This window comes from Astyanax mexicanus, chromosome 2 (assembly GCF_023375975.1).
Source record: "Astyanax mexicanus isolate ESR-SI-001 chromosome 2, AstMex3_surface, whole genome shotgun sequence".
NCBI classification, from domain to species: domain Eukaryota; kingdom Metazoa; phylum Chordata; class Actinopteri; order Characiformes; family Acestrorhamphidae; genus Astyanax; species Astyanax mexicanus.
Genome location: NC_064409.1, coordinates 77,186,699 through 77,200,828, shown reverse-complemented (window position 1 = coordinate 77,200,828; position 14,130 = coordinate 77,186,699).

Sequence of the window (14,130 nt, the reverse complement as noted above, 5' to 3'; positions counted from 1 at the left end):
GAACACGGAAGATGACGATGTCAGGATTCATGGAGCTGGAATTTTAAAAGAGTTGAGGGTTCAGGGAGCATGAGATCATCATTTTCACCACAGAGTCCAGATCTTAACCTCATTGAGAATCTTTGGGATGTGCTGGATGGTGAAGAGCTGCTTTGTGCAGCGGTCAGACTCTACCATCATCAATGCTGCTGCAAGATCTTGGTGAAAAATTAACCCTTTCAGACCTTGCATCAATTACAATAGACTTAATGTAGTTTCTTTTTTCAAATGGTTTGTTTCACAAAACACTAATCGAGACCTGATGTCGATTAGAATAGATCATAAACCAGACATTAGGGCGTATCAGCAATACAGAACAAAGTAGGCAAAGTAATGCAAGCTCATTTTCACTAATTATGCTATTTAGAACACTTTTTATCATTTTATGGGAAAAAAAATTAGTTAGAGACAGTATTTCTATATTTTTTCCATCACTGGAACAAAATTCAGGTCTGAAAGGGTTAATGCAGCACTGGATTGAAATAAATCTTGTGAAATTGCAGAAGCTTGTTGGAACAATGCCACAGTGAATGTGTGCTGCAATCAAAGATTTGCAGTTTTGATATTTAATTTCATTGTTATAAATTTATATATATGTAGTTGTTGTGTTTCTTTTCAGTTTCTTAAAAGATAATTGCTCTTAAATTCACTTTGCATGCATATGTATGTTTAAATGAGTTTTTGAACTCTATTTTTTCTAATAAAATGTTGTTTGGATTTATTCTATAAATGTGGGTTACGACTTAATGACCATTAGAAAATGTGGGTATGGGGTGAGACCAGCTGAGCACCCCTGATCTAAAAGATCTGGGGCCGAAAATGTAAAATTCCCCTAAAGACCCAGCTAAAACTATACAAAGCATACTGTATTTCCATCGCAAAATTACCTCTCAGTCTCATCTCTAATAGAGCACTGTACGAGAAATGTAAATGCTAGTCATTCTCCTGGAAGGTAGAGAGACAGAGTCTCCAAATGGAACCAGAAACTCCAGCCTGAAGAGCCTTGGAATTTAAAGTTAAGGAAGACAAGATGCATCAAGAGAGACGTGGACGTCATTGCACAAACATTATCATCAGATAAGACATAAATTAAGCAATCCTGGGCCATTTCCTGATTAAACGTCACCTGAACAAACTGTTGTGACCTCTCACCAAGACGGCAGCCAGTGGAGGTCATGTCTTCAGGACTGGTCACAGCTGCGGGATGTCAGTTAGACTACAAGGAAGCAGAGAAAGTTCATGACCGACTGACTGATTGTCTAGGTGTTGTTTGGTGAACTTGAGATCATCGCTGAGAACATTATTATATTCTTCTTCTAGGTTAGCAATGGTTTCTGTGTGCTGTATCACCATAAATCCCATTCTCTCTCTCTCTCTCTCTCTCTCTCTCTCTCTCTCTCTCTCTTTCTCTCTGTTATTCTAAACAATTCTTTATATACATTATAATCTTCTGAAACAATGTGAGGTAAGCTGAAGCAGCTGAAGAGTTGGGTCATGCAACAAGACAATGAGTGGGTAGGTTCTGCACCTGCAATTAAAGAACAGCAGGATCTGATCCATTATTAACTTATTTTAGTTAAATTCACATGTATTTATATAGTGCTTTATACGCTTTAATGACAGTCATCATAAAGCAGTTTTATAGAGATCCAGGTCCAACAATCAAATCCTATTGAGATTAAATTGTTTCTTATTGCATGTTTGCTTTGGAAGTCTTTATGTAGAACTGCCTATTTAGAGTTAAATCACCCTTAAAATCCACCTTTTAGATGTTTACACTAATAGTTTCTTTAGAAATGTACAGTATATAGTATCTGCAGTGCAAGTGTGCTGTGAAAAAGTGCCTGAGAAAAGCTGTGTTTACATATAGATTATCAGTTTTTGTTATAGTGAGATTCTTACTATTCCACCACTGGCAGACTCAAGCGATCCTATGTTTGAAAAAAAGTGGTGCTCAAATGCCCAAAAAGTGGCAAAATAAAAGGAAAAATGTCTATAGTCCAACCTTTTTGCTAGACTAATACTGTCTGTATGTGTATCAGATAATTTATGTTACCGAATAATACTGTAAAAAAGAGGCTCTCAACTGGTCTCAGCCCAAGTCGCAACACACTTTTATTGAATACAAACAAAACATATTTATTTTAAAAAATAGCCTTCAGAAAACAATTTAAAAAGGGGCACATACTCTAATATATTTGGTTGGACCACCTTTATCTTTGATTGCTTTGATGCATTCACTGTAACATTGTTTCAATAAGCTTCTGCAACATCACACTATTTATTTCAGTGTTGCTGGATTAATGTTTCACCAAGATCTTGCAGCAGAATTAATGATGTTAGAGTCTGACCAAAAGCTGCACAAAGCAGCTCTTCTCCATCCAGCACATCCCAAAGATTCTCAATGAGGTTAAGATCTGGACTCTGTGGTGAAAATGATGATCTCATGCTCCCTGAACCCTCAACTCTTTCACAATTCCAGCCCCATGAATCCTGACTTTGTCATCATGGAATATGTCCGTGTTCATCAGGGAAGAAAAAATCAAATCCATTGATGGAATAATCTGGTCTATATTCAGTATTTTCAGGTAGTCAGCTGACTTCATTCTTTCAGCACATACTGTTGCTGAACCAAAACCTGCAGAACAACTGCAGCATCAACCAACACATCATTTACTTACTTACATTTAGGTGGAGACTTTTTTTGTTTTGGCCAGGCAGGGAATATAATGCATGCAAAGTGAATTTAAGTTACTATAATTAAATTAAATATCAAAAACTGCACAAAATTTCACTTTTCTGCATATATCTGCATTCAGAGTACATTAAGAAAGAAACTCTCTCTCTTGTTTCCCAATATAAAAGGCTAAGAGAAAATCAGATGAGCATGAATTATTTAATTTTTTTGTATTTTTATTAATTACATAGCATCAAATAGTTATTACACAGTTATTAAATAGTTATTACATAGTTATTACATTGTATTACATAGTATAACAAGCTATTCCTGACCCACCCACCCATGTTCGCAACCTATTTTGAGTCCCGACCCACCAGATGAGAATTGCTGCGGTAGAAGATATGATGAAACAAGGGATGTCCTACTCCTGATAAGTCCTGTGACTGTGTGTCTGGACGATAAGTAATAGATATGTAAATATTGGATTTTTTTTTTCTAAAAAAAAAAGAGCAGGTTCATGATATTTCATACTAGCCCATACTAATGTTTAAGTAATTTTCCAACTTTTAGTTATCTAAAAAAAATTACCAGATAATGTAGAATGGAGCTGTGAAAGGAATGTTTATGATAAGAGATGACAGGTTTGTCTTCTTATCTGCTAAAAAAGATGTTATATAAAAGTAGCATACCTGTCTCCTATACACCTGTGAACTCTCCTCAACTTCACGTTTAGTCCCCTATACACCTGTGAACTCTCCTCAACTTCACATTTAGTCCCCTATACACCTGTGAACTCTCCTCAACTTCACATTTAGTCCCCTATACACCTGTGAACTCTCCTCAATTTCACTTTTAGTCCCCTATACACCTGTGAACTCTCCTCAACTTCACGTTTAGTCCCCTATACACCTGTGGACTCTCCTCAACTTCTTGTTTAGTCCCCTATACACCTGTAAACTCTCCTCAACTTCACGTTTAGTCCCCTATACACCTGTGAACTCTCCTCAACTTCTTGTTTAGTCCCCTATACACCTGTGAACTCTCCTCAACTTCACGTTTAGTCCCCTATACACAAGTACAGGAGTGTTGGAGTGAAAAATCATCATTAAGAAGAAACAAAGAGGGTAAATTAACACTAAGATATTGTTATGTTTCTTATGAAATAACTCAAAATCTAATAAAAGGAGTTCAGAAAAAGAAGTCTAACTAGTAAAGCATCAGACAGTGCACTTGAATTCCCAACAGTGGATACTGGTAGGGGGTGGAATGAACCTGCTTTGCTGGATATATTTTTTACAAAACCCTTTATACACACATCCTGCGAAGATAGTGGTTGGATCAGTTAAAATAATTTAACTTGTATTTCCTATTCTCATATTAACTGATACCTTCTGATATCATCTATAAGAACCACGCTGCTTCCAGAATTTCCCTCTTGCCTTTTATAGTAGGAGAGTTGCAGGTTATATTGAGGTCTGTGCAAGTATAGTCATATTGCTGGAACACAGCAGTGGCTGTGGAGGTTCAGCTCATTTTTTGTTTAGTTCATAAAACTCCACATGTGTTCATTCATAGTTTTGATGCTTCAGTGAGAATCTACAATGTAAATAGTCATGAAAATAAAGAAAACGCATTGAAAAAGAGAAGGTGTGTCCAAACATTTGGCCTGTATTGTATATATACAAGAATGTAAAAAAATGATACTTCAAGGTTCAAGTCAAATTCGTTGCAAATGGTTTCTGAAGATGGTACACAATGCTGATGGTCATAATTTAGAGATGGTATCTAAACAGTCATCTGTGTGGAGAGTAAAAGAGAGAGAAATTAAGCCAATGCATCATTATCATGCCTCCTAAATTGACCCTTACAGAAAATTCTACATTATAAATGAATAGTGAAGTGATTCAGATTATGAAGGGACACATACAGAATCATGTAGTAATTAAAAGTGTTAAACAAACCAAAATACTCTGTGAAGCATTTAGTAAATTACAGTTTCTGAGGCTGGTAACTCTGCTTAACGTATTTTGTACAACAGAGGAAACTCTTGCTCTTCCTTTCCTGGAGTGGTCCTGATGAGAGCCAGTTTCATCAGCATTATAACATTGTAGATGGTCTTTGCAGTGACTGCACTTATCGATAATTTCAAAAATCTTTCTAGATTGACAGACCTTCATTTCTGAAAATATTTTTTTTCTTTACTTAGTTGAGTAGTTGTTGCTTCTCATAACCTGGATTAGAACATTACTCAAATATTCACTATTCACTGTATACCTGTAACTCTACCTCTTCACTACTTTACTTTAACTGATGCTCTCAAACACTTTATTAAGAGACAAGAAATTCAAGTAATTAACTCTTGATGAGTTCAGCACAGCTGTTAACTGAAAGTCTGAATTCCAGGAGACTCTACCTCATAAAACTGACTGAGAAAATCCAGCAGAGATGTTCAAAACTCTATAAAATCTCTATCTAAGCAAGAGGTGATACTTGAATGTAGATAATGTAAGACAATAAGAATGTAAAATGTAAAACATATTCTGGTTTGTTTAACACTATATTAATAGAACCATATATTTTTTCTTCATAGTTTGGATGACGTTAGCATTGACCTACAATACAGAACAGTCCAAACTTAAATGAACAAAACTTCATTATTATAATTAGAACAACTAATGATTTACCTGATTTTATTCTAATTTCCTTTATAAAGGTGGATCTTATTTAAAAGATGGAGTTCTTCAATAATGTCGAATTCAACACTTCCCTTGTGTTCTGGTGTATTATGAAAAATACCATATCTTTTATCAAAGTAGTGGTGCCAGCTTCCGTCTTTTCTGGCACCAAATCCAAATACGTTTACCTGAGAAAAAAGAGAAAGAGAAAGAAAGAAATAGAGAGAAAGAGAGAAAGATAAAGAGAGAGGGAGATTTAAGAGAGATATTTAATTTGATTAAATAATGTTTTCGTAAAGTTTTAAACAAACTGACATTTCCACTAACTCTACTGAAATCTAAAGCTCTATCTGGATGGGATTAGTTTCTCAGTTGGTCTGTGAAAAATATTTCACACTTCTACTCAGAGATAAAACTCTTTTATCAAGAATGCAATTGAAAAAAAAAACAGTGGACCAGCCAGTTTTTAGGTCGTTTCTCGGTCGCTTTGTATTTCCACTCGCTGTTGTGTTTTTAGCATGAATCTCTGTGGAAACGCGTGCACAAAGTGTGATTACGATGCTCGGCAGTGGACAAATAGCTATTTTATTAAACCTGAGGGAATGAAACTCAGAGATGTGCATCAGGACGGGACTAAAATTACCGGAGGACCACGGAGTTCAGCGAAAAACAGTAGATAATTCAGCCTATATATTTTTTTCAGAGGACGTCTGAGAAAAACACGTACATGCTTGTTCTGGACAGGAATAAAATCACAGAGGATAAAACACACCAAAACAGCCTAGAGTTCAAAGTGTTAAGTCTAAAGCAGTATTAGTTTAAAATATTTAATATTAGTTTTTTTTTTTTTTTTTTTTTTTTTTTTTTCCAGTCCTGACATTGTCTGCCTGCCACGGACTCTACTTCACAAACCAAAAACTCCACTTCCCAGAATACACCTGCAGCCAGACATGCCGGATCACATGACGCTTCAGCATTCTGGCTCACCTGATTTCTGACATTGCTTTCACCTGGCATCCACTGTATAAAAAAACCCTGTTTTAGTTAGTTTGTTTTCTTGTTGCAGAACTTTTTTTTTGTTTTGACCACCCCTTTTCCTTGCCTTTCTTCTTAAGGTTAAGGTTTTTAATATTGTGGAAATGTGTGGAAATTGGCAATACTTCCTACCTGATCACAGATATGTAGAGAAAACACAAGCATCAGGAAGCCGGTGGAGGGATATTTGCCCTGTTTCTGCAGCCATTTTGTATACACATATTTGATAAACTCAGGGTGCAAGATCATCACCTTCAACAACAAACAACAAAAAAAGAAACAGAGAACAGTTTTAAAGGAAAGATTAGCAGAAATGCTAATATAAAATACATATATTTTACAATTGTTTTTAACTCAGTTAGTTGTATAGAAGACGCGCAGTGCATGCAGTTATACAGAAATATGCCAGAAGCTTCAGATAATGGTCACATTATAAATCACTGAGAAGGTCAAAGGAGGTGCCATTGTTTCCATTATTGCCATCTAGTGGTGTGGGGTGGTAATGAGCCTGAAATTTAGTGTTATTTACGCACAAAGCGCATCGGCAGGTTGTTTCATTATTGGTTTAAGTTGGAAATCAACATTTTGAATGAAAAGAGTAGCATTTTAATTAGCGGTACGTTACAAACGGTATGAAAGTTTTAGAGTCAAAGTCAGCCAATGTTAACTTTGTAAACTGCTAATTTAGAGACGCTAGTTTAGCAAGTTTCAGCTAGGGAGCTAACTGTCCCAGCTGGCATTTCAACATTGAATCAACGTTGAAGCAATGTTGATTTTGAAACTTTTTCATTCCTCCATCCAACCGTTTTTAGAAATTATATGTTGATTAAATGTGAAATGCTAATTTAAAAGGCAGAAGGTTGAGGACATTATGTTGATTCAACATCAAAATTTTAACATTTGCAAAACCTTTTAACCCTTGTGTGGTGTTCGGGTCTGTGGGACCCGTTTTCATTTTTCATCAAATGATACTAAAAAAATATTTTTTCTAACTCAAACTCATTGGCATTGGCTCATTTTTTGTGAAAAACATATATCAAAACACATTTTCGATAAACACACACTGTACACCCCCCCCCCCCACACACACACACACACACATTTATATTACATACAGTATGTTTGGCCAAGGGCTAATAAACATTGCTTCATTTGTAAATTTGAAACTAAACAAATTTTCTACTCATATCTTGAGTTTAATTCATTTTCTTTTACATTTTATTAAAAAACTAATAAAAAAAGAAGCACTTTTTAAAAGAAATGTAAAATAAGAAAGGTAAAGGGTGAATATTAACCATGTAAGCTGTTTATATTGCTTGCAATTTAGGTGAAGCAAGCATGTGTAAAGCATTTTAATGTAAAATTGCTTAATTTTGCTGAATTAAATACAAGTAACAAAGTAAACGAGTAACAAAAATATGAACACCACACAAGGGTTAAGATTAAATGTGATTCAACATTGATTTAACATTGAAACAACAACAGACATTACTTTAGTCATATTTCAACCAAATTTCAACGTTGAAGGTAGGTTGTGTGCCAACTGGGATGTATATACAAACCACTGCTTTGATATGATTAATCTTAACATAAGTGGTCTAACTGCACAAGGCAACAAATAAAAAAACACTGTTTTATAATAAAAAAAAAACACAAGAATGTAAGATTATAGTCAGATTTTTTGTTTTTAATTTATGAGCCATCTGTATGCCTAATTGTATTGGACGTAGATATGCTATGTAACATGGTATTAAGGACTAAATACAATGTTACATACATACATACTGTACATACATAAAAATAAGGTACGGTATGGAAAGTTATAAAAATCTGTAAAAGTTGAAAATCTGATCATTGGTTTGGTTGGTTGCCTAAGGGTTAACCTTATCCTGTAGAGGGTTAATGAGGTAGATCAATAGAGAATGGTCAGACTGGTTGGAGCTGACAAAAAGGCTACAGTAGCTCAGATACTAACCACCATGTACAATTGTGGAGAACAGAAAAGAGGATTTGATTGGCTACAACAGCAGAAGACCATGTCAAGATACATGTAGTATTCTTAATAAAGTGCTTAGTGATTACACAGCTCTGGAAAATAATAAGAGCCCATTTAAAAATGATGAGTTTCTTTGATTTTACTAAATTAAAAACCTCTGGAATATAATCAAGAGGAAGATGGATGATCACAAGCCATCAAACCAAACTGAACTGCTTGAATTTTTGCACCAGGAGTAAAGCAGCATCACGTTATCCAAAAGCAGTGTGTAAGACTGGTGGAGGAGAACATGATGCCAAGATGCAAGAAAACTGTGATTAAAAACCACCAGGTTTATAACACCAAATATTGATTTCTGAACTCTTAAAGCTTGATTATGAATATGAACTTGTTTTCTTTGCATTATTTGAGGTCTGAAAGCTCTGTATCTTATTTTCTGTAAATAAATGCTCTAAATGACAATATTTTATTTGGAATTTGGGAGAAATGTTGTCTGTAGTTTACAGAATAAATCAACAGTGTTCATTTTACTCAAACATAAACCTATAAATAGCAAAATCAGAGAAACTGATTCAGAAACTGAAGTGGTCCCTTAAAAGTATAGTAGAGTGTGTTTTTACCTTGTCTATGTTTGCTCGTATTGTGTTTTTCACTGGTTTATAGGTGCTATAGAACAAGAACAAAAGACACAAAGGTACAAATGATGAGAATTGAAATTCTTTGCATCAGAAAATGAATAAAAATATTCTTAAATACACACTAATTGAGAAATATAACTATTAACAGCTCTACTAAATCCATATTGTACTTTTTTTTTACCTTTATGTTACTTTGCCTTTTAATATCCATCTATTCTAGATCTATAAAACCACATGCAATACTATCTACTGATACTATAATGACTTTGGTAGTTTTGGAGCATGCTAGTTTATTTTTATAGTATTTTATAATAAGGATAAAACAGAAAATGCATGGCTTATGGGTTGTATAAGCTGATGGGTGTTTTATGCTTCATTGTTTGCAGACAATCACACAGACAGAAATAGACCAGGAGTTCTTGTTTATTGATAATAAAAATGTGTCGTCAGGTGTGTGTACGGTATGATCTCACCGTTTTATATGTTTGGTGGTAAAGATGCTGATGAGCCACTGCAGATCCAGGATTTTAAATGGTACCAGAAGGAGGTGGGTGGAGTTATCCATTTCTACAGCGCTCTCGGGGTAGATGGCCCGGTGGGTGGTCTTTGAACCAACATCTTTCTCATAGCCTTCAGTAGGACCTTCATTCATCCTGCGGTACAGATTATGTTTATTTTTTCATGCTGATGCAACAGTAGAGTAATTCAGATTGAAGCTAGATGGTTAATGTATTGGACTCACATGCACCCCATGCCTTTTGCTAGTATCGTTTAAATAGAAACAGTACTTCGGAATATATGTATCTACACTGATGGGTGGTGGTCTGGAAATAAGGTGTGTTCAGGTAAATTTCTGGTGTATTGCTATCTCTCTATCTTGGCAACGGAAAACACAGTTGCTCCACTGACTGAATACAACCTAGACAGACGCCATCAGTCAGACGTTCATTGCTATCTTGGCAACACAGGGGCACCCCATGGGCTCAATGCATGAACACACAGCAGTGCATAAACCCAACTTTTACATACAACAATAAACAGAATATTAGAAAATGTATTTTTCATCTCTATTAGACGCTATAAACGTATTTATAACATGTTATAATGCATTTATAAAATGAAAACTGTAAAAAAACTAAATCTTAGCAAGTGAATTTTTCTAAATTTAATGCATTAAATCTCATCTTATTCTTCTCTGATAAGACTTTTTGTGTTACTAAGCATTGTGTGTAAGTGTTAGATTATTTTGCTTATTTTAGGGATAATTATCTTAATCATTCTTACTTAGAATTTGTACCTTATTTTAAGTAATTTGAACTCAAAATAAGCTCAACCAGGCAGCAATCAAGTTATTTTGATTCTTGTGCCCAAAAACAGTGACTTTTTTGCTTGATTTAGGTGTTTCTTCACTCATTTTGAGACTTTGCAATTGCTTTTTGTAAAAAAATATTACCAAGAAAAATTTGCTTACCCTATTGGCAGATTTTTTGCTTAATATAGATATATTTGTCTTAATTTGCATATATTTTGTCTAGTTTTTGCCAATGGATTTTTTTGCAGTGTATGCGTGTACACGCAGCAGTGCACAAACCCAACTTTTACATTAACATTAAAATGAATATTAGGAACGTATGTATTATATAATATCTAATATCTATTATATGTATTTTTCATGTCTATCAGACTCTATAAACATATTTATAATATAATGTTATAATGCATTTATAAGGCACTACAAACATGTTATAAATATTTATTAAAATGTATGTATGTAACACATTATAACCATGATTATTATTAATGAATTATGAATTGTGATTATAATATGCATCATACACTGCAAAAAAACCATTGGCAAAAACTAGATAAAATGTATTTAAATTGAGACATAAATGCTTAAATTAAACAAAATAAGCAATGACAAAGCCTCATAATGAGTGAAGTAAGACTTCAAACAAGCAAAAATATTTTATTTTTTAGCTTAAATTGCTACACAAGTATCAGAACAACTTGACTGGTGATTTTTTGTGTTTATTTTGATTTCAAAGGACTTAAAATAAGGTGAAAATTCTAAGTAAGACTGAATAAGATAATTATTCTTAAAATAAGTAAAACAATCTTACATTTACACAATGCTTAGTAACGGTACGCGTCCACTGGCACTTAAGCCCCGACGCATCCCATTCATTTTAATGGAGAGAGCCGCCGCATGCCGCGGTGCATACTGGGTTGCGTTGCGTTGAGCGCAGCCCCCCCCTCCGGCAGGAAAGTTGAACAGATCTCAACTTTATTCAAATGAATCCGGCCGCCGCGCTGCGTCCAGCCAATCAGGGAACAGCAGGCTGCCACACCACACACAGACGAGCCTCACACACACAGAACAGGCGCCTTTTAAACACAGAAGAGAGGCTTAAAATGGCGGAATATGGATTTATACAACTATAGATCACAGTGAAGTTGACTAAAAAGGTAAAATATTAAACTTATGATTGACTACATCTGTTGCTTCATTTGAATTCAAAAACGTTACGGACACGCCCACACGCGGCGAGCCAAGAGATCCGGCACGGCGACCTGCGTTGAAGAAAAGTGCCAGTGGACGCGTACCGTAAGACTATAATTCTTAAAAGAGCAAGAAATAAGATTTATTGCTTTAAAACTTGATCATTTCACTTGGTAAGTTTTAGTTTTTTGCAGTGTAAGCTGTTCTTGTAGTATAATAATAATAATATATATATTTTTATAACACCAGAAAATCCCTTTTTTTGTGCAATCAGACACTAAAAACTGTTCATGAGTTTTTTTTTTATATGTTAAAATATGTGGTAACACTTTCTATGAATGTCATCATTATTATACACTATAACCACATTCATAACATATTATAAATGCAATCATAAGGCATTATAAACATGGCTATAAATATTTATAAAAATACATAACCCATTATAGCCATGTTTATTAAGCATTATGACTTGTTACCATAATACATTATAAGCTCTGCTTATAATATATACGTTAAAATAGTATATCTACAGTATATCTATCATTAATAATCTAGTCCTACAATGAAAGTCTGGCACTTTACTTAGAGCGCACAAAGACCTGTTATAATACATTATAATTGACTATAATTTATATTATATTCAAGACAGGAATAATTTATAAGTGGTTAAAATATATTTATAGGATTATTTAGGGTGTGTTTATAAGCTGGAAGCTTTTTTAGTCATGATACAAGTCTACAAGCTGGGACTGAGTTTCTTGGTATTGATGTATAACATGTTAGAAACACAACTATTAATGCATTATAATCACAGTTCATGATGCATAATAAACATGGCTATGATAAATTATACATTTTCATAAATATGTATGGCCATGCTTATAATGCCTTATGAATGCATTATAACGTGTTATGAGTATGTTTATAGAGTCTTATAGAGATGACATTCATAAAAAAGTGTTACCAGATATGTTTCTGAGGTAACACTTTATGTCATCTTTATAAGACTCTATAAACATACTTATAACACATTATAATGTATTCATAAGGCATTATAACAGGTCTTTGTGCGCTCTAAGTAAAGTGCCAGACTTTCATTGTAGGAGTAGATTATTAATGATAGAGATATACTATTTAAATATATATATATATATATTATAAGCACAGCACAGCTGTAAGTCATAATGCTTAACAAACATGGCTATAATGGGTTATGCATTTTTATAAACATTTATAGCCATGTTTATAATGCCTTATGAATGCATTATTATATGTTATGAATGTGGTTATAGCGTCTGATAAAGATGACATTCATAGAAAGTGTTACCGTTTCTGAAATGGTAAATCCTTCTAATTTCCCGTATTTTCGTCTCACCCCATTCAAACAGATGAGATTCTAGTCAAGCGGTTTACATCTCAATCGATATTAGTTGTGGCATATTTGCATTGATTTTTAACTTTTGTAATATATATCTTTACATCTCTAAAGACTAATATTACCCATATCCTCCTTGTTCTGTACATGGTGTACTTTTCCTGTCGTTATGATAGCAAAGACACACTGATATGCTTAAATCAAGCTGCACAAAACCTTCGTCCTTGTAACAATTTTTAAGCTTTTAATCAAATAAATGCTTTTTTTTACATCTTTATCAGTACCTTATGACGAAATCGTGAGCATCTATTAATGGTCCATAACGAGATCCTTCCAGGTTGCCAGAGTTTCCCACCACAGCACAGGTTCTGCAGCGATCAGGACCAGAATCTTGGAGGTTTTCTCCATCAGGAAACTGTGAGAACAGGATCTCCACAACTTCACTGTAGTTCACACCTTTGGACTCTTGAAGAGTCTAAACAGAGAAAATATATATTTATCACGTCTATTAGACCCTATAAACATATTCATAACACGTTATAATGCATCCATAAGTCGTTATAATCATGTAATAAATACACACTATAGTCATAATTATTATGCATTATTCATTGTAATTATAATGCATCATAAGCTGTTTTTTGTAATATGTTAAATATCTGGTATAAATATTTAAAATATGATAAAAATATTAAACATATAATAATTAAAAAAAATTCACAGTTTGTATTAGTGGAGGAGGTAAAGCCTTCTGTCTCAGAACGAGCAAAAAACAAACAGGCAAAAAAAAATAAAACAGAAATAGATCCTTAAAATGTAGTGGTGGAGGTAAAGCTGTTTTTTTTTACAGAACTTGAGGAAACAATAAAAAAAAATGCACCGTTTTTTTTAGTTGATGCCCGCAGTTCAGTCCGTTTTTATTTAATACAGTGTCCAGCTGGCCCCTTTTTTTATTCATAATTCTTTTGGGAGAAAACAATTATTTTCAATTTATTTTCCTTTGTGATGCAGAACAGAGCCAAAACAACATGTACTTTGCATGAGCTCGTTTGTAGCTTCCTGTACATATGGAAAAAAAGAGGAAATGATCAATTAAATTGTAGTTATGTTTAAATGTTTATAATAGTAATATTACCACTAACACCACTGCTACTTCCTCGTCCTTATATGATAATGAAGGGGCGTG